The 26736-nt window shown below is 43.5% G+C and overlaps 1 long non-coding RNA gene across 1 annotated transcript; it reads left to right on the top strand.

The window, feature by feature from the left end:
- Nucleotides 1–66: 66 nt before the first annotated feature.
- Nucleotides 67–26620, top strand: LOC133512431 (uncharacterized). Its single transcript, XR_009798190.1, has 3 exons — nt 67–266; nt 12986–13283; nt 25812–26620. It is a non-coding gene; the product is annotated as an uncharacterized LOC133512431 (long non-coding RNA).
- The last annotated feature ends 116 nt before the right edge of the window (nt 26621–26736 follow it).

Below are 26736 nucleotides of genomic sequence, written 5' to 3'. Positions count from 1 at the left end.
CCATCCTCCTCCTCCTCCTCCTCCCTCCTCCTCCTCCTCTCGTCCACCCCCACCCTTCTCTTTTCGCAATATTGACGCAAGGCAAAATAGTGGAACAAAAGAAACAACTTCCTCGAAGCTTTTGCTGAAGCTGCACTTGGCGAGCGCGCCCGCCAGCTCAACTCGCCGGCCGGGAGCCGCGGCGGACGGCCGCCGGGCTGGCGTGGTGGGTGTCACCCCGGCGGAGCGAGGCAGAGATGCGGGTCGAGCGCATCCAACAAGCGCCCGTAAGTACGATTCATGCTGTTTCCCTTTTTTTTTTTTTTTTGTCTGCGTGTGCGTGCATTGAAACTTTTTCCAAGTGGGGATTTGAGCTTCAAGTGTGTTACTTGCAACTCCGCTTGAAGAGTGACAAGTTGCACCGCGGTGCTTTTTTGTTTTGAATAACAATTTTACGTTTGCCACTTGGGGTTTGTTTGTTTCTCTCTCTCTGCGTCCGCGGAGAAAGAGCGATTGACAAGGTCCAAACAAGTTGAAGTACAAGTTCAAATTGCAGCTCTTTAAAACGCTTTTTTTTTTTTTTACCCCCGCGCGTTTGTTTGTTATTGTCGGTGACGCCAGCAGCGCTCGCCGGCTTACAAACGCTCGAATATCACCCCCTCCCCCCTAAAAAGAAAAAGAACTCCGACCATTTTTAAAACCAAATCCTCCCCCCTCTCCTCCGGTGTCGGTTTATTCGAAACTCCGCGTGGAAGTTGGCGGCGGCGCTCGGCGTTCGCGTCGTGTCGATGTTCGGCGAACAAAGGAAGGGGCTCGCGCGGAGCGTCGGCGGAGCGCCGGAGCCCTGGAGCGGGGCTGTTTACAATAATAACACGCCCCCCGTCCCCCCCCCCCCCCCCACGACCATCATCACCGCCAACCCCCTGTGTGACGTCATCTGACGGACGGCCGCCGCGACCAATGGCGGCGGCGCCCAGCCATCGGCAACACGCTATATTTGGAAAGGGGGTTACATCATCCAGGTACTGGCCTGCGGAACGGGGGGCGGGACTTCGTGCGGGACTTCCGACCGCAGTGCTTGCAATTTGTAGTCCGGGAAGACGACAATGAATGGATGAGTTTGTTGTCGCTCTGATGAGTTTAAATACGATTATTATTATTATTTTTTTTTTTTGGGGGGGATATGTCGAAAACAATATTTCACAAGGGTGGCTACATTTTTAAAAAACCCCGTTCGAGTGCAAAATTCAATCACCGAATTTGGGTTTGCGTCTCCTCAGTGTTCACTGAAAGAAATGTGCAATACACATTTTTAGAAAAGATACACAATACATTGTTTCTGCAGGCACGCGCACACATAGATCGAGTGGTGCTGAAGCGCCTGTCCCTTTTCCATGAACTCAAAAAACCTTTTCCCCTCATTATCACTATTTGTTACTTTTTATATATATAAAAAATATACTGGTCTTCAATTCCATCTGAAAAGTATTTGAGTCCTTGTGGGAATTGTACATATGCTTCCACCATTATCTATCTATTTATTTGTTGATTGATTTTTATCGGAGGCACTTTTAATGGTGGCAGGTGCGTGCTGAACAGAACACATTCATATCTCCATTTCTAAGAGACTCAGTGCACTTGTAAAACCACTTCCTTTTTTTTAATTTTAATTTTTTTTTTTGCTTCCCACTAATTGTGAGTTGTACTGGCTATAAATTAACTAATACTTGAAATGATTAACCTTGCCCTCAGTTTTCAAGATCACAAAAAATTTGCTTTTCAAACAGGGGTGTGTAGACTTTTTATATCCACCGTCACTTCGCCTCGTTGGTTAATTGTTGAATTGTTAGTTAAGAGAAAAAAATACAAGTTAAATTCATAGCAGTTTTTTTCTTAATTGTGTAAGTAATTTTGGCGATGGGTTTTTTTCATTTTATTTTCATCATCTGCTTCCAAACATATCTTTGCAGGTGCCTCCTTACAATGTCTGACATTGTACACGGTTAAAAAAAAAACTCATATTTGCCGCGGACCGCATTGTAGATATTTATGGTTTCTCTCAGAAGGCTGCTGTGGAATTATTATTCAATATTCATGTTTTACAACAACAAAAAATGATGGCATAAAAATAAGTGTTCGAAGGAAATAGTTTGTTCAACTTTTTTGTGAAGGAGTTTCTCACAAATATTCTCGCACTATCCATCCATCCATTTTGTTTGCGCTTATCCTCACGAGGGTCGCGGAGAGTGCTAGAGTCTATCCCAGCTGTCAACGGGCAGGAGGCGACCTACACCCTGAACTGGTCTCCAGGCAATCGCGTGGGAACATGGGGACAAACATCCGCAGTCACAATCTCACCTACGGGCAATTTTGAGTGTCCAATTAATTGTGCATGTTTTTGGGATGTGGGAGGAAACTGGAGTGCCCACCCGGAGAAAACCCACGCAGGCACGGGGGATAAGATGCAAACTCCACACAGGCGGGTCCGAGATTGAACCCGGGACCTCAGAACTGTGAGGCCAACGCTTTACCAGCTCAGCCACCGTGGGATAGGCTCCGGCTTTCCCGCAGCCCTTGTGAGGATAAGTGGCTTGGATAATGACGTGACTTTTCCCAAGAATTTTCAACGGTCAGCATCTTATCTCCATTTCCTCAGTGTAGACTCTTGCAGACACAATAAACGCAATTTAGCTCATAAGTTTCATTCAAATTTTGTTATCAGACTGCAGTAGCGTTGTTGTTTTTTTTCTCGTTCCTTTGAAAAACATATTTCCGATAAACGCAAATATCCACACATTTACTCTTGTAGACTCAGTCAGCACGCTTCAGGTTACTCGTATAATTATATTCGGTATCATATTGTGGTCTCGTGTCATATTTGTCACCTACAACCCACATTTCCAATGGAAGTAAATATACAAACTAGAGTTTTTCAGCTTTTACTGAAGACGGCTGCACTCTTTTATCCATCCATCCATCCATCCATTTTCTTAGCCGCTTATCCTCACAAGGGTCGCGGGAGTGCTGGGAGCCTATCTCGGCTGTCAACGGGCAGGAGGCATGGTACACCCTGAACTGGTTGCCAGCCATTCGCAGGGCACCGCAAAACAATTTTGACCCATGGTTGTCGTTACCGTGTTCTCGAGTCCATCCTAAACGCAAATGTCGTGACCGTTAGTTCAACGTAAGGAATATTTCCACGGAAGTAAATATGAGGATTTGAATTTGAAATAAGACAGAAAACAGGATGTGAATTTGCAATTTAAATTGATCACATTTTCAATAGTTGTATTTGAGTGTAATTTTTCACTGTTAACAATTCAACCGGGTAAAATTCGGTGGCTAAAATTCACCGTCTGCGCCAGCAGGCAGGGTCACTTCAGGTCAGAACCGAACAGCCAGCCAATCCCGTTACGCTTTCTTCGTATGTGACGTCACGTGACTAAGATAGCGTAACTGCGATTGGGTGGCTGTTCGCTTCTGACCTGAAGTGACCCTGCCCGGTGGCACAGACGGCGAATTTCAGACAGCGAATTGTAAACATTGACAGTTACACCGAAATACAACTTTTGAAAATGTGATCACTTTACATTTCAAATTCATATCCCGGTGGCCACATATTTACTTCCATATATTTCTCTTTCTCCCGTCGAATGTGTAGCAGTTTTTCGTATACCCTGCTCATGAGCAAGCATTCACGTCTACTGATACTGTAATTTCACGCAGCCACTGGGCCCGGTGTGACGGTCTGAGCGCTCCCCCTGTGCTGAAAATTCTCCTTGTGATCAATGCGCATGCGTTGCTAACAGGGGAACTCTGGGTACGTAGCAGACGCTTCCCCCGGTCTCATAGTTCCCCTTCTTCTACATAAAGGTTGCTAACACGTTATACCCTAACCTAACCTTAAAACAAAAGTTAATAAAAAGATATAGGCTTTTTTTCGTCTATCTAAGTCGTCCGTAGCGAACATAAACACTCGGCGACAAGTTGTCGAATGTCACGCGTCGAAGCACGGATGGGGATGTTTCAGACTGGCCGGAAGTTTACAAAAGGAGACTTTTCAGCACCGGGAGCGCTCGGACCGCCACGCCGGCTACCGGAATCCTATTAGGTTCTGCTTTGACGCGGAATGACATCATGCTATTATCATAACCGCGTACCTAATTAGAAGCTCTCGAATTGAGCAGCCAAACCGGGGATAGGCAAAATGTAAATAAACAACCGCGTCCGCGTGTGTTTTTGTCAGAAAAAGCTCAAATCGTCAAGCCAAGCGTTCGTGCGTTTTCAAACCCCCGCTGCGATTTCAAAAGGAGCGTACGCTTTCGCTCACAATAAAACCGGGTGTGTCGGTTGAGCTTCTAAAAGGGTTTCTGGACTTGGAACAAAATTAAAATGAGGATTTTTTTTTCCTTTTTTTTTTTAGACGCTCAATGGGGCTGCAAAACAAATATTGCACGTCATGACCTAAACACAGATGTCTAATTTAAGCGAAAATGTAACGGACAAAGTGAGCTATTGAGAGATTATTTATAACCGGCGTCAAAGCCGCAAAAGAACTGGAAGTGCGTCCAGAAGAGAGCGGACCTCCGCCGGGGTCACCGGTTCCGTTATTCCCGCGGAACTTGATGTTCACATTTATCTCGTAAACTTTGACACGTACCTCCTCCTCCGTCACTTTGGCGCGCACCCTCTTCCGAGGCACGTGACAACCTCCATTTTGGGGATTTTAAAGTCAAAATTCATCATTTGAGGGGTTGAAAACGCGTCGGAGAGGAGTCAGAACTCCTCCGAAACCTCCCGCTCGATTTGTCGTGACTCCAACTCAATCCGTTCTGTGACGCAAGTTGACTCCTGAATTCAAAACAAATTTTTTCCCCACGCGCTGATATAAAGGAAAACATCCTGATAAAAACATATGTGGTACTGTACGAATGATTTTAATTCTCATTTTAAGCGGTCAACTAGCTAAACTGCTGTACAACTGATCCCGGGATACGCGAGGGATTAGCACAGATCCGCAGCGCCAATCGCAAAAAAAATCCTCGGAATTGTGTTTTAAGAAAAACAAAAAACATTTCAAATGAATACAATTGGGGAATAAAAACGGACATAAAATTCCACAAAAATCTGCAATAGGTGAATACACGGGTGCCATTGCCTGAGTGGGCGGGGCCTACTGTATAATAAAAGTCAAATCGAGTCCAAAATACACTCATCGTCGAAAGGCAAGTCACAGCCACTATACTGACATCTAGTGGCGTTTCCTAGGTACTGCCGGAATTATTCCACATAGCTGGCAAGCTCGACAAGTGGTTAGCAAATATGCCTCGCACTTCTTTGGTTCTTGGTTTGAATATTTGCTGCAGATTTTATATTTTTAAGTACTACACACGTTGCTTTATTCATATATTGGATGTGTGCCTTTAATGGGCGTGGCTTAATGACTACCGTAATTTCCGGCCTATAAACTGCGACTTTTTTTCACACGTTTTTAACCCTGCGGTTTATGTGGTGATGCGGGTAATTGGCACATAACGGCCGCAAGGGGGCACTCAAGCGGAAATGGTAAGAGTGAGACTGGTGGAATTTATGTGCCGAGAAGGTGACTTTTATCAGTATGCTTTTTTTTTAACCGGCCCTGTTAGCGCTGCGCTAGTGTTAGCTGTGCTAGTGTGTTGCTGCTGTGTTACTGCCATGTCTCAGTGAGTTATACTGGTATGTTTTTTGTTTAACTGGCCCTGTTACCGCTATGCTGGCATGTTGCTGCTCTGTTACTGCCATGTCTCAGGGATTTTTACTGGTATGTTTTTTTTTTTAGCCGACCCCGTTAGCACGACGCTACCGTGTTACTACCATGTCCCAGTGATTTTTGGTATGTTTTTTTTTTAACCAGTCCCGTTAGCGCCATGGTAGCACGTTGCTGCTCTGTTGCTGCCGCGTTTCAGTGATTTTTACTGGTATGTTTTTTTTAACTGGCCCTGTTAGCGCCGCGCTAGCATGTTGTTGCTGTGTTACTGCCGCGTCTCATTGTTTTTTACTGGTATGTTTTTTTAACCGACCCTGTTAGCCCCGCGCTAGCGTGTTACTGCCGTGTCTCAGTGATTTTTACTATGTTTTTTTTAACCGGTACTGTTAGCGCCGCGGCAGCATTTTGCTGCTGTTACTGTCACAGCTCAGAGAATTAGGTATGTTTTTTTTTTTTTTTTTAACCGGCCCTATTAGCCCCGCGCTAGCGTGTTACTGCCGTGTCCCAGTGATTTTTACTATGTTGTTGTTGCTATGTTAAGCTAATCTAAGGTATTAAAACTTTGAAAAGTCTTTCTGTGTACCGTTTTTGTAAATATCTCGTGTTTCAATGTGGCCAATTGCGGCTTATACACAGGTGCGGCTTACGTATGTACCAAATGGTATTTCCTTTATAAATGTACTGGGTGAGGCTTATAATCAGCTGCGCTCTATAGGCCGGAAATTACGGTACATGTTGGATTCGGTCCACACAAGTGATCCTTTTTTTTTTTTTTTTTCCCCCCTACAGTTTACTAGTTTCCCCATTTAGTGTGCGCCTACGTGACAATGAGAAGGGCCCGTTGTCCTGCGGTCTTTTCGAGGACGCGGGCCCATCATGTGACTCGTGTTCAGTAGCGTACTGACTTGCGCGTATTTGTCACGAGATCAAGTGAAAGGAGCAGTTTGTTTTCCTGAAAAGTTGTTTATTTTTTTTCGTCCTCTCGCGCGTCAACGTCTCGGGACCCCGTCGGCCGACGGGGCCGCCTGGCGCTAAGAAGAGGTCAAAGGCCCCGTGTAGCGTTTTCAGGGTGACCTGGTAGCCGCTATTAGCCATTGATGAATGTGACGTCCCACAAGCGTGCAGACTGGACCTCGCCGGAGGGGGAGGTTGTCGTCGCACGCCCAGCGCCAACCTCCCAGACGGCCCCACCTCCACGATAGCGTGTGTACACACACACTGGCCTGCTGACAGGAGCACAAGGGGGCAGCTGCTACAGATGTCTCAGGGAAGGGGGCGGGAGGGGCGGGGGGCGCCGAGGAGACATGAATGGAGGGTCTCACTAAAGTCCTCAGCGGGGTTCTTTGTGTCCTCTAAACACTAAGAAAGGCGAATAAGCCGCGCTAATGTATTGCTCATTTGCGGTGAATATTTAGCAGTGTTGTGTGACAAGTGGGCCGGCCGGCTTTGCGCCCGCTCGCACGGGGTGGGAAATTGCGCCGGGGGTTGGGGGGGGGAGGGGGTGGGGGGGGGAGTTCCACCCGGGATTTGTGAACAAATATCTCGGATTTAAACTGTCGCCGTTGCAAAACGTTGACCAAACCAAGGGGGACCTTTCGAGAAACGTTGTTTATTGTCGTAAAAGTGCAACATCAACATGCAAAAATGCAATCAGACATCTTTAATAATGATGTGAAAGTGACACTCTCTCAATTTTGAACTTTCTCAACTGTCCTTCAACTATAAAAACAAGTTTCACCACTTTTATCGTATTCATTTTTTTTTTTTGACGCACGTGAGAGAGCAAAGTAAACTCTTTTGCTCTCTTGTCACTGAGTACGCAGGAGAAAAAAAACTAAATGAACAAGTTCAACGCTTTAGCGATGGTATTAACGACAGAAAACTTGTACCAAATCGCACTTTGCAAAAACACAATCCTGTAAGAAATTATAAATCAAGTTTTATCTATGAGAAAACAAAGTTCTGAGGAATAGAAAGGTGAAAAGTAATGTATCGCTAAAATTATTTGTGGGGTGTACTGATACTCTTCCACACTAAAATAAACAATCTCATACCAAACCAATATTTATTTTTAGGGGGGAAAAAGAGATAATCTTTCAAGAACATAAAATAAAGAAAATAAATCAAAATGTTGGAATGATGAAGTCATATTTCTGGGGATCAATTTTTTTTAATAATGTGGGGTAAGATTCAGATTTTTTTAAATATTTGCAGAATATTTTTATATAAATATATATACTAAAAAGAATATTATTCATATCGTATGGGATTTATCTCATTTTTTCCCCCTCCTTTCCACATGTGGCAATGTTGCGAAGGTCATTTGAACTCGTTGCAGAAACAAACACACACACAACAGACTTCCATCCATCCATTTTCTTCACCGCTTATCCTCACGAGGGCCGCGGGGAGTGCCGGAGACTATCCCGGCTCTCAACGGGCAGAAGGCGGGGTACACCCTGAACCGGTTGCCGGCCAATCGCAGGGCACATAGAGACAAACAGCTGCATGCACAATCACACCTATGGGCCATTTAGAGTGTCTAATTAATGTTGCATGTTTTAGGGATGTGGGGGGAAACCGGAGTGCCCGGAGGAAACCCACACAGGTACTGGGAAAACATGCATATTTTATGAGAAATGTTGTACTCTTCCAGATTAAAATACACAAAGTCATACCAAACCAAGATTTATTTTTTGGGGAAAAAAAATGATAATTTTTCAAGAACAGTCTTTTTTTTTTTTAAAGAAAACAAATAAAAATGTTAAATTTATGATATTTCTGGGGATAAAAAAAACATTGTAATAATATGGGGTAAGATGCAGTTATTTTTAAATATAAATCAAAATGTTAAAATTATGAAGTCATATTTCTGAGGATAAAAAAACATTATAATAATGTCGGGTAAGATGCAGTTATTTTTAAATACAAATCAAAATGTTCAAATTATGAAGTCGTATTTCTGGGGATAAAAAAAAACATTGTAATAATGTGGGGAAAGATCCAGTTATTTTTTAATATAAATCAAAATGTTAAAACTATGAAGTCATTTTCTGGGGATAAAGAAAAATTGTAATAATGTGGAGTAAGATGCTGATTTATTTTGAATATTCACAGAATATTTTTATATAAATATATATATTAAAAAGAATATTGTTCATATCGTATGGTATTTATTTTATTTTTTCCCCCTCTTTTTCACGCGCGGCGATGTTGCGAATGTCATTTGAACTCGTTGACCTTTCGAGCATCAAGACGCAGAAACAAACGCGCACCGCAGACTTATGAAGGAAAAAAAAAATCTGATGATATTCAACTGGAAAACGCCCTTTTGCGGCCCACTGGAAAGAGATCCGACAACGCCGGCCGGCTCAGGGGGGCAAACGCGCTATTGTCCGGGCCTGCGGAACAGCGGCCGCGGGGAAAGCTCGCCGCCCGAGTAGCATGGTTCATTTGTGTAGTGGCATGTGACTTGTGTTTTCGTGAGTCATAAGGATCTCCTGCCTTAATGGGAGGCGGGTGTGCGCTCATGTGATGCCGCCGACACCATGCGGGAACGGGGCTGTGTAGTCGCAGTGTTCGCCCCGATGCCGACGACTCCCGGGCCCCCGCGACCTCGAGGGTCTTTGAATCTCGTTCGTTTCCCCACGTAGTGACACCGAGGCGTACGGCGGCCCTTGTTCATGTCACTTACGGAGAGTGGTCACAGTGTAATTGCCGGAAGGCCGGGAGGGGAGTTAGTGTGTGTGTGTGTGTGTGGGGGGGGGGGGTGGACTTTTCATATTAAGACCTCCCGAAAAGACTGATATGGAAGTTGCGCCAATGTGGATTCGGAGATATGAGTGCGGCCACGCGTGTTTGCGTGCGAGAGCGTTATGACGCGGTTCCGTATGGTGTTTTCGCTGGCTCATCGCTGCCTCTCCGCATGCCTGCTTAACAACGCGGAGCTCCTCCTTGCCGGCTTCCTGTGCAAACCAGTTTGTCTGTAAACAAGTGACACCCCCCCCCCAGCACCCCCCCCCACACACACACACCTCCTCGTCCCATTGTCCACTTTTACAACACACACATGTACAATGGGCACCCTCTCACTTCTGGCCTGCTCAGGTTATTACAGTGTTATAACGTTTTGGGCCTCTAAGCCAACTTGTCAGTTCGGTTTTTGGTTGAGTAAAAAAAACAAAATGCATACCAAAATAATATCCATCCATTTTCATTACCGCTCATCCTTACATGGGTCGCGGGGAGTGCTGGAGCCTATCCCAGCTGGCAACGGGCAAGGAGGCGGGGTCCACCCTGAACTGGTCGCAAGCCAATCGCAGGGCATATGCAGACAAACAAACGCACTCGAAATCACACCTAGGGGCAATTTAGAGTGTCCAATTATTGTTGCGTGTTTTTGGGGATGTGGGAGGAAACCGGATTTCCCACCCGGAGAAAACCCACGTAGGCACGGGGAGAACATGAAAACTCCAGCGAGGCGGGGCCGGTATCGAACCCGGGTCCTCAGAACTGCAAGGCCAACGCTTTACCAGCTCCACTGTGCCAAATTAACAAAGTTGTGCAATTGTTTGATTATTACCTTTTTATTATCTAATTATCTGTTTGTCTCGACGTGCCCTTCGATTGGCTGGCAACCAGTTCAGGGTGTGGCCCGCCTCCTCCTGCGCGAAGACAGCTGGGACGGGCTCCAGCACTCCCTGCGACCCTCGTGCGGATAAGCGGCAAAGAAAATGGATGAATGCAATTATTTGAAGGATTAAAGTGGCAGTCTTAGAAGAAGAAATCAACGTAGAGAGGAAAAAATTCTTTAGTTTTCTTTTTTTTTTTAAAAAAGAAGACCTTTAAAGGACTCTTCGGAGGTTACATTTTCAAGGACAAAAATTGTAATATTATGAGCATTTGGGACAGCCTGAAAATAATATGTGTGAATTAACTACATTAAAAAAAAAAAGCCAATATTTCAGCTTTCATCCATCCATTTTCTGAGCCGCAAGGGTCGCGGGAGTGCTGGAGCCCGTCCCAGCTGTCTTCGCGCAGGAGGAGGCGGGGCACACCCTGAACTGGTCGCCAGCCAATCGCAGGGCACGTCGAGACAGTCAACAGTCGCAGTCACAATCACACCGACGGGGCAATTTAGAGTGTCCGATTCATGTTGCACGTTTTGGGATGTGGGAGGAAAACCTCCACAAAAACATCCTCCACAAAAATTTAATGTTATATAGCGTAGTGGGACCCATGTCTGACTTTGGTACAGGCAGTGTGGGTTCAATTCCCACTCAGAGGTGGTCTCGATATGTTCCCTGTGACTAACTGTGGACCAGTTCAGGGTGGAGCCTCCTACTCTCAACTTATTCCATTTTTTTTGCAGCATAGTAGCAAAAGGCTGCTTCGCCATGTTTGCTTTGGACTCTGCAATCCATTATTAGACCTGAGTCAGACGATCTCCGAGCCCTACTGGGTTTTTGTCCCATGAGCATTTCTTTCATGTATTCAGCACATAAACCATTTTGTGATTTATAGACCAGTCGCAGAACTTTCAAATCTATTCCAAGTGTAAAGATTTTAAATTGGCGTCATATCATTTGACAGCTTGCCTTAACGAAAGCAAAACAAAAACAAACGTTTCTCTGCGCTCCTCAGTTCCTATTTTTGTCTGGAATCCAACTATTGTAACCTATACTTTTGGGAATCGTGTCATCCGCGGAGAAACTGACGGACTGATACGGACTGGCTTATTTTTCATTTCAGCGTGCTATCGCGCGTTCCGTTTGGACATGCCCGTCTGGTCTGTACCACTGACTCAGCTGCGGGAGCACCCGGGCTACACGTGGCCCTCAGCGCCGTTTGTCAGTCGCAAAGTGCGAACATTTAAATGCATCTTTTCAATTCTGTTATGAAAGTAAACCAGACTTTTGACGCCGTGACTCCAGGTGTAGCTTGTGCTTGTACAATGTAGCAATATATCTTTTATACTGCCCCCATGTGGCCGTAGCGTGCACACCAAAGGAGCAGTAGCATGTTCATTGAATTGAAGGGAAAAAAATGTGGCAAAAACTATTTAATTCTTTACATTGTATTGAATTATATCACGAATCACTAGTCATCATTAATGTATGTTTTTATAAAACATGTCATAAAGCGTTATTTATCGCGAAGAAACCATTTTGGGTTGGGGGCTGGAATAGATTTATGTTTTTCCGTTCATTTCAATTGGGAAAGATGACTTAAGATGTGGGGGGGGGGGGGGGGCACGGTGGGTCACATGGTAAAGCGTTGGCCTCACAGTTCCAAGGTCCAGGGTTCAATCCCGGAAGCCGCATCTGTGGAGTTTGCATGTTCTCCCCTGTGCCTGGGTGGGTTTTCTCCGGGCACTCCGGTTTCCTCCCACATCCCGAAAAACTGTGCAACATTAATTGGACACTCTAAATTGCACATAGGTGTGATTGTGAGTGCGGTTGTTTGACTCCATGTGCCGTGCGATTGGCTGACGACCAGTACAGGATGTACCCCGCCTCCTGCTCGTTGACAGCTGAGATAGGCTTCAGGTCTCCTTGCGACCCTCGTGAGGATAAGCGGCAAAAGAAAATGGACGGCTGGGTTTTGAGTTGTACACGTGGTCATGAACTGAGTTCAAATGGTCTCACCAGGCAGCAATAAGACACCTTGTCGTGCAAAAAACCCACCCTCGGATCTTTACATACTGCTTTTTTTTTTCATTTGAAATATTAGTTATTAAATATGCACAAAGGAGAAAGAAAAGCCGCTTTATTGAATGACTGATCTGTACCGAATATAAAATGTACATGGCTATGCATAAACAGTTCAGTTCAGCACCCATGGATTCGTCTATTCAAGGATTTTCTCTTTTTTTTTTCATTTTCTTCTATTGTTCTCCATTTATTTTTCATTTTCTTCCATTTTCCTTTCTTTTGTTTTATTGGGGGGGGGGGGCGTGAGGGGAACCAACCCTAAAAATGGTTATTGGCAGTTTATCCCTGCATATTTAAGATATTTTTCAGGTTGAAAAAAAAAATTCCAATGCGACGATAACGGACGTCAATTGTCTGCTCATTTTCGCTCTTCGCGTTTTGTCCCGGTCCCTGTTTCGCACGAAAAACGGGGGTCCGGACACGCTCGGCGCACCGCGTTGAGTTCGTGCAAAAAGTCCTTGAGGTTCCGAAAGGGTTAAGTTTTTCTCTCTTTCTCTTCCCCCCCCCCCCCCCCATCTCCACTCTCTCTCGCTCGTTCGTTTCCAAGATGGCCAATCAGCGGCGAGCGCCCGTGCCCGCCGCCAGCCAATAGGAGGGCCGGCATCCTCTGTCGAATTTGAATGAGGAGTGTATCTTTCGGCGCCATTTTCGAGTGAGCAGCGGTCGTCCGAGCAGCTGCTGCGGCGTTTCGCGAGCAGGATGCGGCGGACGGGAGGAGCCGGAGCCGCCGCTTGGTTTTTTTTTTTCCTCCCCCAACTCTTTTTCCTTCTCGCCGGGCAGATGACGAACTAGTTTCCCCGCGACGGGCCGAGAAGCGAATAAGCGGCGTTCCGAAGGAGAGCGAGGTAACATTTTAATTTAGAGTTGTTTTCTTTTTTTTTTTGACCCAGTATGGGGGGGGGGGTGAGGTGGGGTGTGTGTATGTGGTGCGGGCGGGGAGGTGGGGGGGTCGGTTTTGGAAGCAGCAGAGCGACCGCGGCGAGGGAGACGTTCGTGTTGTTTTTGGGCAGCTTCGTCGCTACTAAAACGTTAGCTTAGCGTGTTAGCATCCATCCTTGTGGGGGGGGGGGTACGCGCTCAACGCAGCCCTCCCTTTTTTCACCGGTTGTTTTTTTTTTTTTTTTTTTTTTCTCCTCCGAATTGCGGTTGGGTGTATTCGACAAGGGGGGAGGTGTAACACGCGAAAGTTCAGAATCGTGAGTTGACCCCGTTTTGTTGTTGTTGTTTTTGTTTTGTTTCGGAGCCAGTTTGAGCGGGAGGCGCGCGCAGCTGCCAGCCTCGCTCGCGCAGTGTCAACAAACGCACCCGGAACCTCCGCTCGATTTTTTTTTTTTTTTTTTTTTTTTAGGAGGGAAAATGCACGGCAGCCCACAACAAAAGCCGCATTTATTGCAATAGATTCACCCCCCCACCCCCGTCGCTCAACACGAGCGACGCTATTTGCGTCATTAAAAATGATTTCGTGAGCTATCTTGGCGGTCAGAAGGCGTTATGATAACGTGGCTAGTAAAGTATGGCCCGGGGGCCGCCCCCGGCCCATTGAGCGTGTTTATAATTCAGTCCCACAATTTAGTGCATTCATTTAGATTTTTTTTTTTTTTGCTGTAAAGTTGATTAAATACAAATATATTTTTATGTATTTATTGCATAAAATCATTGTTTCATTATTTCATAGGATGGGAAGGGTTGATAATTTTTAGTTAGATTTAAAAAAAATGGAAAAGAGGATTTTATTTGAAATTGAATGTGACGTAAATGCACAAATTGATGATTCAGTTCCCGTTTGGTCTGTACTATGTCATAAAATTGGCAAAAAAATGTTGATAATTCTTTTCCAGTGTTATTAATGATTAATCACATTTTAGAATTATTTTGATACTAGTCAATATTAGCCCTTTTCAAATCTTTAAAAATCATCAAAATTTTCCGAGGTTTTTATCCCTTCTTTTTTGAAATATTACTGCATTTTTTATTAGCTGTGGAATTATCATACCACTAAAATTAGGGCTGAAGTAAATATTCGGCTGGCTGATTTTGTCAGCCAATGTCAGCTAAATTTTTCCAGATTTTTCTTTTTAATTTTTACACGTTACAACATAGTAAAATTCAAACGGACAACAATATATACGGAAATACGGATTAAAATGAAAACAGCCACAATGCACAAAAACGAGAAACAATCAGCGTGTCAAATCCACACAGGCTATACAGATATATAAAATGCCAAAAATGAATGAATAAAATGACAAATATGACCCATTTCGGCATCCTCTGGTTTTTATCTGTAAGTCATGACTTCATGGCAGAGAATAGTGGAATATAAGAAATGTAATTCGTTGTTCAAAGGAATCATGCATAATATTTTACCAGTAACTCCACTCATTATACTGCTTACATATATGGCCTAAATCTAAAGATAAATTCATCTTTTTTTTTTTTTTTAGGTTTTTGTATTGCTAAAGTCCCCTCTGTACTTAAAGACAATGTATTATGAAACAGTCACATGTTTAGCATGTAATTCATATCTTTGTTATAGTAACCATTAAGGGACCAAAAATGTAGTTATTTACTTTTTTTTTTTTAATACAATCGTGTATTATCTAATTGGTTACATGTCCCGCCCCTGCCAAATATCAGAATTGGCATCGGCTTCAAAAATTCTTATCAGTCCTAATTAAAATACAGTTGCAATTGTGTTGTGGTACAGGCAGACAGGATGGGTTCGATTCCCAGTCAGTGCCACAAAACTCAGTCACTGCTGGTCCAAAACCCTGGTTTAAAATAAAGATAAAGACACGGACAGTTTGCATCAGATGTCCACAATAAAAACTACACTAAAATAAATCTCCAGATAAAGACAAGCCCAAATTTGCAAGATTTTGTTACTGAAATGAGCTATTTTACATTTATTGGTTTTTATCTCCTCTACGAATCATCTGTTCTAATGCTCCATTTAAAAAAAAAAAAAAAAAAAATGAAAATTTAATGTGGACTTTGAGTACAAATGTTTGCCCACCTCTGGATGAAAATGTGTTCTGCACCCCGTGCACATATTTTATTGTTGTATCTCCCTGCCTTGAGTGCTTTCTTTATTCATCAAAATAGACTATAATAATTTTATCTCCGATACTCAATGTGCCTCTGACACCCCCTGAGGTTTTCAGATGGGGGGGTACTCTGTTTCATTTATATTTCACTTTTAGATGCTACAAATATGTAATTGTGTTTACATGGCTACCCCACCCTTCCCTTCAGGAACCATTTTTATTTTTATGAAATGAAAAAGAAAATGTTTTTCCTATACATTATGATCAGTGGTGTGTTAATAATCTTCCGCTAAGGTTTTAATTGTTTATAGGTGAGTGCAGTAGGTCGGATTAAACGCTCCGTCGGGCCAAAGATGGCCCGCGGGCTTTAGTTTCGCCATCCCTGCGTCTAAAGTGTGATCAGTTTAATATGTTACATAATCATGGCGCTTCCCGGCTTTTTACGGAATTGCATAGATTTTGAGTGGTCGGGGTTTTTAGTAAATATTTGTGGCATCATATTATCGCTCGATTTGTGTGTATTTATGTAAAACGCTTTTTTTTTTGTTTGTTTTTAAGGTATTTTCTGTAGCGGGCTGCAAACGACTTGATGGGATGTTGTGGAAGGGAAATTCATCTCCCCTAGCAGAGCATAAAAGCATGTTGAGGAGGAAATTACTGTAGTGTAAAATCTGATATTTGGGGGGGGGGGGGGGGTTCACATGGGCTCACGCCACCAAAAAGGGAAGAAAAAAAACGGGGGGGGGGGCAGGCAACTTTAAATGACATTCATTTCTCTCCCTCCCTCACGTGCGCTCTTGTGTGTGCTGTCATGCTCAAGTGTAACATTCACATGATTTTCGAAATCTCGTGCAGCTGTGTAACCGGTCTCGACATACTTCAAAACGATCGCAGTAGCAATCGTGGGGAATTAAAAGATTTTGTGGTACACTACGTTTGTTTGAATACTTCCTTAATCCTTCTGAACTCATTGGCATTTCTGTTTTTGTTCTGTTGTTTCAAATCTGTCAATCATTCAATATTGATATTGTTTTCGGTTTTACAACCTCATTTGCATCGCGTTGCTCATCTTTTTAGTTTTGATACGTCAGCTCGGCTCTTGCCCCGCAAAGAGCGTTCATCAAATAGTAACCGTATCGTCGACGCTCTTAGTAATAATACATCACGTTGTAGTCATCCAGTAGCAATTTGTAGCACTTTCTGTGGCACAATATTAGATATCGCTCATAGTTTGGCTTTTGCGAAAGCACGCTTCTCACACATTTTTAAGCTCCAAACCTACAAATGGGTCACATGGATGTACTTTGTATTAATATAAAAAATATTGGTAAAGAACACAACACCGTTTATTTAAAAAAAAAAAAAAAGTGGGGGTGGGGGGCAAGCTAGCAGATGCATGCTAGGTAATCATTAAAACATGCTGCGTGAGGCTGGGTGACATCCAAGTTTTGTAATGTAAAAACCTTTTTTTCTCAGAGTTGGAAATAATGTGAAGTAAATTAATATGTCCCAGCGTCAGTCAGTTGGCGTTATAAGAACCTTTTTTTTTTTTTTTTTTTAACTGCATAGAATATTTGATCTGATTTCTGACCAGCACACGAGTGGGAATAATGTAATGTGTATTAATCTGTTCCGAAGCCAAACTGTCACCATGGTCAAAGTTCAAAGTGGAAACATTTGAGCGTTTCCAACTTTAAATGTTTTAATTCACTGTGGTGACAGGCGAGGATAAAGTAAAACTACTCGTCCTGTGAAAGGATAAAACGGGAAGGCATTTGTGGCCCTATGCAAAATTATGTGTGGTGTTGAATATTTATGTTAGTAAAATGTACTGCACAATTAGTTCCTTTTTTCTTTTGTTTTATACATTCATCACCCCCCCCCCCCCCAAAAAAAAAAAAAACCTCACTTTTGTTTGACTTATAGGTGTGTAAATACATGGTTATAAATACTTTATTTAATGGCTGTTATCACTACGGTGGGTAGTATTCATTCGAGTTTGGCTACCTGTTCTTTTTCTTTTCTTTTTTTTTTTTTTTTTTAAGAACAATCTTTGTCCTTTGTCGAGCGTCGTGCTGTCTCAGGCTGTGCAACATTCTGTGACTCATCACTCTGTCTTCTTCCCTGACCCCCCCCCCCCCCCCCAGCCTCCCTTCCCCGGCAAAATGGACTCCCACCCCCGCCACAGTCCCCTCGTTTCCTGGTGCGTCTTCTTCTCCTTCGTGTTCACGTGTTGTACCCCCACCCTTAACTCTCCCTCCTTTTCTGCAGCGCTCAGCAGAAAGTTTGCGCTCTATCTCGGCTCTTTCTGCCTCAGATTAGGAGCCGATACGGTCCAAGCCGTCACGTTTGCGTGCCAGCCGGCTCCTCCGTGGGCAGGTTCTGTGCTCGCGTAAAATAGCCCGGGCGGGCCGTCCTCTATGCTCTTGTTCAACTTGATTGCAGTTATGTTATTTCCATGAGATGCGAAAAGAGAAATACACCAGAGTGTATCATAAAGTTTAAAAAAAATATATATATATATATTGCTGTAATCTCTTGAATTAGTTTCTGGACCACCCCCATCAGTAGGTAAAGTCCACGTAGTAGCAGCAACCACTTTTTAAAAATTATTATTATAATTTATACATTACATATTTAAAGTTGTATGTACCCCCGTAGAATTATTGATCTTCCCCAAACTCCTATAAACAGTTATTATATGCTTATAAACACTTTCTACACTCTTAAACGTATAGTAATGCAGAGTGGGGCTGTACCATAAGTACATTTTATTCCTTGAATTATTTCAGGTTTTTTTAAGTACAGTTTTTATGTTTTAGTCTGGGAGGCGTTTAAATGTATTACCCCCCCCCCCCCCCCCCCGAAAAAAAAAAAACACCATACAATCAAAATCTCATGATAGGGCGGGAGGAGGGGGGGGGCTGTGAGAAACTGGTGTAGTACTTCTGTTTTGGTCTATTCCATCTTAATTAAATTTAGCAGGCTGCAGGGAAGGAATTAGTGTTCATTTTGTTTTGTTTGTTTGTTTGTTTTTTGCCCTCGCTAAAATAAAAGCATGTGCTGTAAACGAGGTCAAGATAATTGGGGGTGGGGGCGGGGAGCTTGAATCTACCTTGTAATTCAACACGTTTTTTACATTTTTTTTTTTATTTGTTAACATCTTAGTGATGACAGTGACGAGATATGTTGTGAATTATGTGGATGTTTTAATTTTTAAATGGAGTCTGCATTACGATGACTGGGAATCTGGTAAAAGATTTTTTGTGTGTTTGTGTGTTTTTTTTTTTTTTTTTAATTTTAATTTAGATATTTCCCTGAAGGGAACGCATATGCCACTGATGTACTCGGGGTTATTTCTTTACGGGGGGGCACCACACAAGCTGCCGGTGAATCCTCATCCCTCGTAGGTCATTTGATGCGACGCAAGATGCGTCCTCGTCGCGCGCTCTGCATTTCGACCACATCAACACCTCCGTAAGAGCGTTTGCTCGATGAGCCGTAGTGTCACACTAGTGTTGAAAACAAAACAGAAAAAAAAAAATGGAACGAGGGTCGTAAAAGGTCAATCCGTTGCATTGACTTTTTATCTTGAAATTTCAGTTCGCGCCCCGTGATTGGCTAAGCCCCGTTTGCTTGTGTCATCTTCAGCCAAATTATTTGGTCGGTTTAGAAGAACTGATGTGGACTATTTGGATGTGCGGCTTCCCATGCTAGTGTATCATTGTTGCAATTATACGTACAATTGTGGTGAAAACAATAAGTGGGGATGCTGAGAAAGTGTGTGTGCATGTGTTTTTGTGTATGCACACACCACCTTCCAAAATAAGGATCTATGCTTTTCCTCATTTTTTTTTCTTTCAATTTTTTATCTTCTTTCAAAGTTAACCAAAGTCATCAAAATGTACCAGTTCTCCTCTGGAGTCACATTTTAGGGTAACTTGTAATTGCGGTCAAGTGCATTTCCCAAATAATCTTCCGAATGCTTTCAGTTTTTTGTTATACCACAATCGACTGAGGAGGTCTCGCATTCTTTGCACGTTTCGACGTAACGCTTCATTTTGACCAGGTCATCAAAATCAAGTGTGTGAAATGGAATTGCGGGCAAACATGTCGTCGTCATTCAACTCGCACAGTTTAGCACTACTTCCTCTTTTTGTGTAACGCATATGCAAGTACACGTTCAGTTGTGTTGCGTTTGTTTTGTTTATTTGTTTCTTCGTTGTTATTCTGTAGATGACTGTTTATTTTTACTATCATAATTGTTTGGCATGATTAAGGACAGATCAAATTTAAAAATAGTTCGACATTGGCTGCATTTTATTTCTCTTTTGGACGCCAGTAAAGGGGCAATCTTGTTTTTTCCTTTTATTGTCAAGGAATTTTTTTTTTTTTTTTAATAGCGTTTTGCATTAATTATTTGTTTCTAGTTAAATATGTCAAATGGCAGTTTGCAGTCGCGGATATATTTCGAGGGTTATGTTGTATTAACATGTCACTAAGCGACACGTTGTGCCACGATCTGCGCAGTTCTCGTGTCAGCATTGTTGCGCCGTTGAACCAGTTTGACTCCACCGCACGTTTCTCTCGCTATTTGCTCGAGTTGAGTCGGAGCTTCCCGTCCAATCCGGTTTTGGCCAAGGTACCGTTTTGGAGTCAAAGGGTACACGCGGTGGGGCTTAAATTGTGATACAAATGCATTTTCATTCAACTCCAATTTCTTGTTCTTTTCGGGAATCCTTTTTGTGCTACACCTCACATGTCAGCTTTACAGATGCCACCTTTGCCACGCGTGTGCAGTGGTCAAGAGGTCTGCCGCGGCACACGGGGCCATCGGTCAAGTCGACCTGGCAATGAAGCGACTAACGGCTTTTCCGAGTTTCTTTTATCGCTTTGAAAGAATTTTGTTTGTTTCGGTCGACTTTTTAAAGCGTTCCGTGTGTGTGTTACAGTGTAAAAGAGTAGCAATAGTTCACATGCTCTGAAGTTGTGCCAGTGAGTTCGAGTTTTCATCACCTCTCATTTGTTTGCGGAAGAACTACTTAGCTGATAACGTTCTCGTGGGTGGGGCACAGCTCAAGCACAAGCCAAGATTATTTTTTTTTTCCATTTTAGTAAAGAGATGGGTAGCCTTTTTTTTTTTTTTAAAACATTTTTAGTTGTGCGTTCATTTACCGGATTTCAGCTTGCATTGCTGAACTGAACACATTGGGTTGAAATTTTGTTCTGAATTCTATCAAAATTAAGGGTTGAAATTGGCTTTGTTGTCTGGGTGTGTTGCGTCCCACAATGAATTGATCGAGAATTAAAATAGCATAATTTCTGGCCTACAGAGCGCACCTGGTTATGAGCCTCACCCAGTACGTTTGTAAAGGAAATACCATTTGGTACGTACATGAGCCACACTTGTGTAAAAGCCACATGTGCCCACATTGAAACACGAGATATTTACAAAGACGGTACACAGAAAGAGTTTAAAAAATTTCAATACCTTATTTTAGCTTAGCATAGCAACAACGTGGTAGCAGGAACAGGGCTGGTTAAAAAAAAAAAAAAAACAGCCACGGCAGCTATACAGTAGCAACACGGTCGCACAGAACTAACAGAGCCGGTAAAAAAAAAAAATACTAAATCACTGCGACGCGGCAGTTGCTAGTGTGGCGATAACAGGGCCTGTTTTAAAAAAAAAAACAAAAAAAAACATACCGGTTAAAATCACAGAGAAGCTCCAGCAACAAGCTATCGCAGCGCTAACAAGGCTTGGGGGGGGGGGGGGACATACTGGTAAAAATCACTGAGACACAGCAGTAACAGAGCAGCAGCACGCTAGCGCAGCGCTAACAAAGCCGGTTAAAAAAATGTTTTTACATACTGGTAAAATCACTGAGACACAGCACCAGCACGCTAACGGAGCGTTAACAGGTCCATTTTTTTTTTTTTTTTTTTAACATACTGGTAAAAGTCACTTCCTCGGCACATATATTCCACCGGTCTCACTCTTACCTTTTCCATTCGAGTGCCCCCTTGCAGCCGTTAGAAGAAATGCACAAATTAACCGCATCACCACATAAGCCGCAGGGTTGAAAGCGTGTGGAAAAAGTCGTGTTTTATAGGCCGGAAGTTGCGGTAATGTAAATATCTGCTCCACGGTCAGCATCGTTCAGAAACTGTTTCGCTAAGAAACGTCCGACCGTGACTTCAATTTCGTTTTCTCCCTTCAGCTGCTCCTCCTTTCAGTCTAAATGTCGTGTAAAGAAAAATGAGATATAATCCGATTTAAAGCTCAACACGCTGACATCTCCTATGAAGACAAGCCTACTTTTTTTCGAAATTGAAAAGTACAAATTATATTTTTAAATGATAAAAAAAAAAGTTGACATTTTGCATGAGAGTGGCGCAGAGGCCTTTTTTTTTCTTTTCTTTTTTTTTTTTTTTTTTTTAAATCTAATTCTGAATGATAAGTTGTTTTATTTTCTTTAATTATTGTTGTTTTACTACTCACGAGACTCCGGCCCGGCGACAAGACATCGCGTCGGTGTCGCCGTCCCGCCCGGCTGGGTGCGGAGGGTTACTTGACCTTTGAACCGTGGGGGTCAGGTGACTCTTTGAGGCCATTGAGCGGCGAGCAGACGGCGTAGTAAATGGCTTAAAAGGGCTCGGCCTCAAAGGCCGACATGTCTGGACTTGCTTCCTGAAAAGGCTGCCGGGGACGCGCAGAAGGGAGGTTCCACTTCGTAATGGCGACGCTCCTCGGGGATTGAAAAAGAAATTAACTCCTTGTTTTTTTTGTTTTTTTTTTTCTTTTTAGGACTCATTATCTGGACTCGCCCGCTTAGTGTTCTTTTCTTTTCTACTAGCCATGACATAGAAAACTGCGGCAGCGGGAGGCGGGGAGCCTGATGGAACCGCAAAGAATAGGCAGACACGTTTCGGAAACAATGTAGTGAATAAACGTGTTCCGATTTCTACTCCCGACTTCACGGTGCCTCGATTGACTGTAAAAATGAAATTTTGAGCATAAAGAGGTGATGGATCGGAGGGCACGCCCCATTTTGATCAAACTCTACTTGCGGGGGACGAAAGCCTTTTTCAGAGTAACACCGTCAACTGGTGGCGTTTTGGGGGTACTGCCCATGTCCAGAAAAAGCAACACGCGGGAGTTCTGAGTTGATCAGTTCTGAGCCGCAAACGGATGCTCAGGGGCATCGGATGCTCAAATTAGGAATTAGCTTCCTCCTTGGGAGCCGCGAGGATCTCAGGTTTTTGCGGCTTTATTTCAAATACAACTAAAATTGATGGCGACACGGTAGAGCAGCTCGCAGTTCTGTGGTCGAGGGTTTGATCCCGGCGCCCGCCTGTGTGGAGTTTGCATGTTCACGGGGTGCCTGCGTGAGTTTTCTCCCAGATCGCAAAAACATGCAACATTAATTGGACACTCTAAATTGCCCATAGGTGTGATTGTGAGTGTGGCTGTTTGTCTCCACGTGGCGTGCGCTTGGCTGGCGACCAGTTCAGGGTCTAAACCCGCCTACATCCTGGTGATAGCTGCAATTTGCTCCAGCACTCCTGTGACCCTCGTGAGGATAAGCGGCTAAGAAAATGGATGGATGGATGGATGAAAGTAGACAGGGCGGCACAGTGTGTCAGCTGGTAAAGCGTTGGCCTCACAGTTCTGAAGTCCCGGGTTCGATCCCAGACCCCGCCTACGTGGAGTTTGCATATTCTCCTCGTGCTTGCGTGGGTTTTCTCCAGGCACTCCGGTTTCCTCCCTCATCCCAAAAACATGCAACATTAATATTAATTGGCGAGGTGTGATTGTGAGTGCAGCTGTTTGTCTCTCTGTGCCCTGTGATCGGCTGGCGACCAGTTCAGGGTGTACCTCGCTGACAGCCGGGATCGCCTCCAGCACTCCCTCGTGAGGATAAGCAGCCAAGAAAATGGAAGGATAACTGAAATTGTAACGAGGTGAATTTCCAAAAGCAACACGTTTTATCCCAGTGGTGTCCATCTTGTAGTTCAACCTCCCAATCTTGTTAAATGTATTGAATCAGTCCCCCAAAACTGCAAACTGGACACAAGAAATGTGACCCAAAAAGCTCACGTGCCCCTGCTCGTGGATAGATTAAAAAAAAAAAAAATTGAAATTTAAATTATAATAATAATAATAAAATGAAATAATTTACTCTTGACGATTGGTGACCTGATAAAAAGCCTGCAATAATGCACATAACTAACAAACTTGGTCAAATGGACGACACTGTCAATTTATTCAGCCACTGTTGTAATAATTGTGTGATTAAATGTAGACTGCAATATTTATTAATAAAGGGAAGGTATGTGCAGCATGATTTTATTCAGTTTGTGTGTTTGGAGCAGATGATGCAATCAGGCCAGTTGAAAATGATTCTGCATTTGAGGTCCACTGAGACCTCTGCTGGTAATATCACAGCCTCAATCAGCATCCATTATTATGAGTATCATTATAATTATAATTTTTGTTTTATCTTATTCATTTGCACACAGGAGTCCGGCAAGGTAATTGAACGTGGCGTTGTGTGTTTCTGAGGGGTTAGTCGGGGAGGGGCTAGTCTCTGACTCAGCTGTCAAGAGTACTGGGTATCTGAATAAAATATAAAATAAAAAAAAAACATTTCTTAATTTTTCGTAAGCATGGAAATATTGCAACATACATTTTCACTTTTCTGTGAACTTCCGCTTTAAAGATTTCACGTGTTTTGTGACACACACACACAATAACTCCAATGTTCATTACAGCTGGACTTTACGACGAGCCGATAGGTGAGATCGGGGTTCGGACGATAATTATCATTTTTTGCTGATCGTCTGTCATAATCGCCATCATTGATTGGCTCCATAAAAGACATTTGCTTCATGTGCAATATATCTAAATAGAAAAGCTAGTTAATTTTTATATAATAGTATTCATATCGGGTTTTTTCACATCTTCTGATGTGGTAGGATAAAAATCTGATGACTAATAAAGTTATTTAAAAAAAAAAAACCACGTAATACGCGGATCGGACTCTTCCACGATCGCATTATGTCCGATATCACAACATCCCGTTGATTACAATTGTTGAGCTTTAGCTTGTCAACTCAAATCCGATTGGATACGCTTTTTGCTAGTTTTTTTGTGCCACCCTTATTGTTCCTCCCACTTCAGCATCTTAACCGGTGATGAGTCACCATGTCTGATTCATTTTTCATTTTTGGAGGCGGGGTTAAACTGTCACAATACAGCAAACATGCTAATGATTTACAGATTACTTCAAGACCCTGCAATACTAAAAATTACCCGAAGTATTATTGCACCAGGCGGAACAGTGGATCGCCTGGTAAAAACCGTTGGCCTCACAGTTCTGAGGACAAGGGTTCGATCTCGGCCCCCCCTGTGGGGAGTTTGCATGTTCTCGGGGTGCCTGCGTGGGTTTTCTCCGGGTGGGCACTCTGGTTTCCACCCACATCCCAAAAACATGCAACATTTAATTGGACACTCTAAATTGCCCGTAGGTGTGATTGTGAGTGCGGCTGTTTGTCTCCACGGGTCCTGCGATTGGCTGGCGACCAGTCCAGGTGTACCCCGCCTCCTGCCCGTTGACAGCTGGGATAGTCTCCAGCACTCCCCGCGACCCTCGTGAGGATAAGCAGCAAGGAAAATGGCTGGATAGATAATTTGCCCATAAGTGTGATTGTGAGTGCGGCTGTTTGTCTCAATGTGCCCTGCGACTGCCTGGCAACCAGTTCAGGGTGTACCCCGCCTCCCGCCCGTTGACAGCTGGGATAGGCTCCAGCACTCCCCGTGTCCCTCATGAGGATAAGCGGCAAAGAAAATTGATGGATGATTGCACCAAACATTTTGCAATACAGTCATGTTTACTTTAGTTGCTCATATGCACAAATAAGTTATTGTGCACATTTTGTCTTTTTATTCCAATTTCCAAGAGGAAATAAAAAAAAATATATATAAAAATTAAATGGAAACCTTTCCAGTGTTTGAAGACAGCTGTTGTGTATTATTTATTTATTTATTTACTTTTGTACTCCAAGCGCAAGATTTGTGCCAAATATTTTTGTATTAGGGCTTCAAACATCAGACACCGAAAATAATGATATTTCCAAGTGTACTCTCGAATCATTTGTGTATTTCTTGCTGGACCGATGTCGGAACATTTGAGTGGAAATCAAACCGCAACCCGAAGAAATAAAATCAGATCATCTCGTGACTCCACTTCGGTCCGACCCGAGTCCAATGTCCTGTCACCCACGTTGCTTTTTTTTTTTTTTTTTTGCCATTGTGCATTTCAGGGTTGTCCGGCGGGACCGGAGGACCCCTGGCGCGGTCCGGCAGAACCTCCGCCGGCAAGATCAACCCCCCCGACTGTTGTGGCAGTGCCGTAGCAGCACGGAATGGTTTGTGGGTTACACTGAGATGCAGGCCATGCCGTGCTGCCACAGTGAAGCCCGACCCGCTCGTCCGGAACGCCACAGCCCGCCGCTCGCAGCGTTACCGGCGCAGGTCACTTGACTGTAGCAGCACGTAAATATTGGAGTGGACTCTCTCGGCCGAATCCTCCAGTATTGATCGTGCTGCTGAAGCAAAGATGACCGCTCGCTCGCTCGCACGCACGCTAACGCAATCGCCAGCGCAAAAAAAAAAAAAGTTCTTGTCGAGCGTCTCGATGTTTGTGTGAATAAACCAGCTGGAGTTGAGATTTTGTCTCTTTCGTGTCTTCAAATAGAAAACATTCCACATCTTCCAAAAACAAACAAACAAACAAAAAAAAGTGTCCATCTTTGAGTTGAGGGGAAAAAAAAGTTCACAGCGAAGCCAATTTGAACTCGGTTGCTAACCAAATAAGCTGCACTCAAACGGTATGTGAGCCTTCCCACACACTTACATACAATGTCGTATGTTTGCGTTTATACTGCACGCGACAAAGACTTATGTTTTAAACTCCACTTTGATTTGGCATCAAATGAAATATCCATTTTAATTTCATCATCGGAATAATAATCTGCCCCCTTCTGCAGTTGAGTAGATACTGTACAGGCACCTGTTGGCCACTGTTGGAGAAAAGGCACTCCCAACGATTTGACTGTGGAGTCATGAATGTACGGTGGCTGTAAAGTGCCAAAACACGACAACGAAAGCCGAAACACTACATCAAAGGCGGAAACACTGCAACGAAATCCGAAACTACGGTGGCTGTAAAGTGAAAAACACCACAAC

The sequence above is a fragment of the Syngnathoides biaculeatus genome, chromosome 14 (assembly GCF_019802595.1).
Source record: "Syngnathoides biaculeatus isolate LvHL_M chromosome 14, ASM1980259v1, whole genome shotgun sequence".
Taxonomy (NCBI): domain Eukaryota; kingdom Metazoa; phylum Chordata; class Actinopteri; order Syngnathiformes; family Syngnathidae; genus Syngnathoides; species Syngnathoides biaculeatus.
The sequence above is the reverse complement of the archived record's forward strand: the minus strand, read 5'-3'. Positions and strand labels throughout refer to the sequence as shown.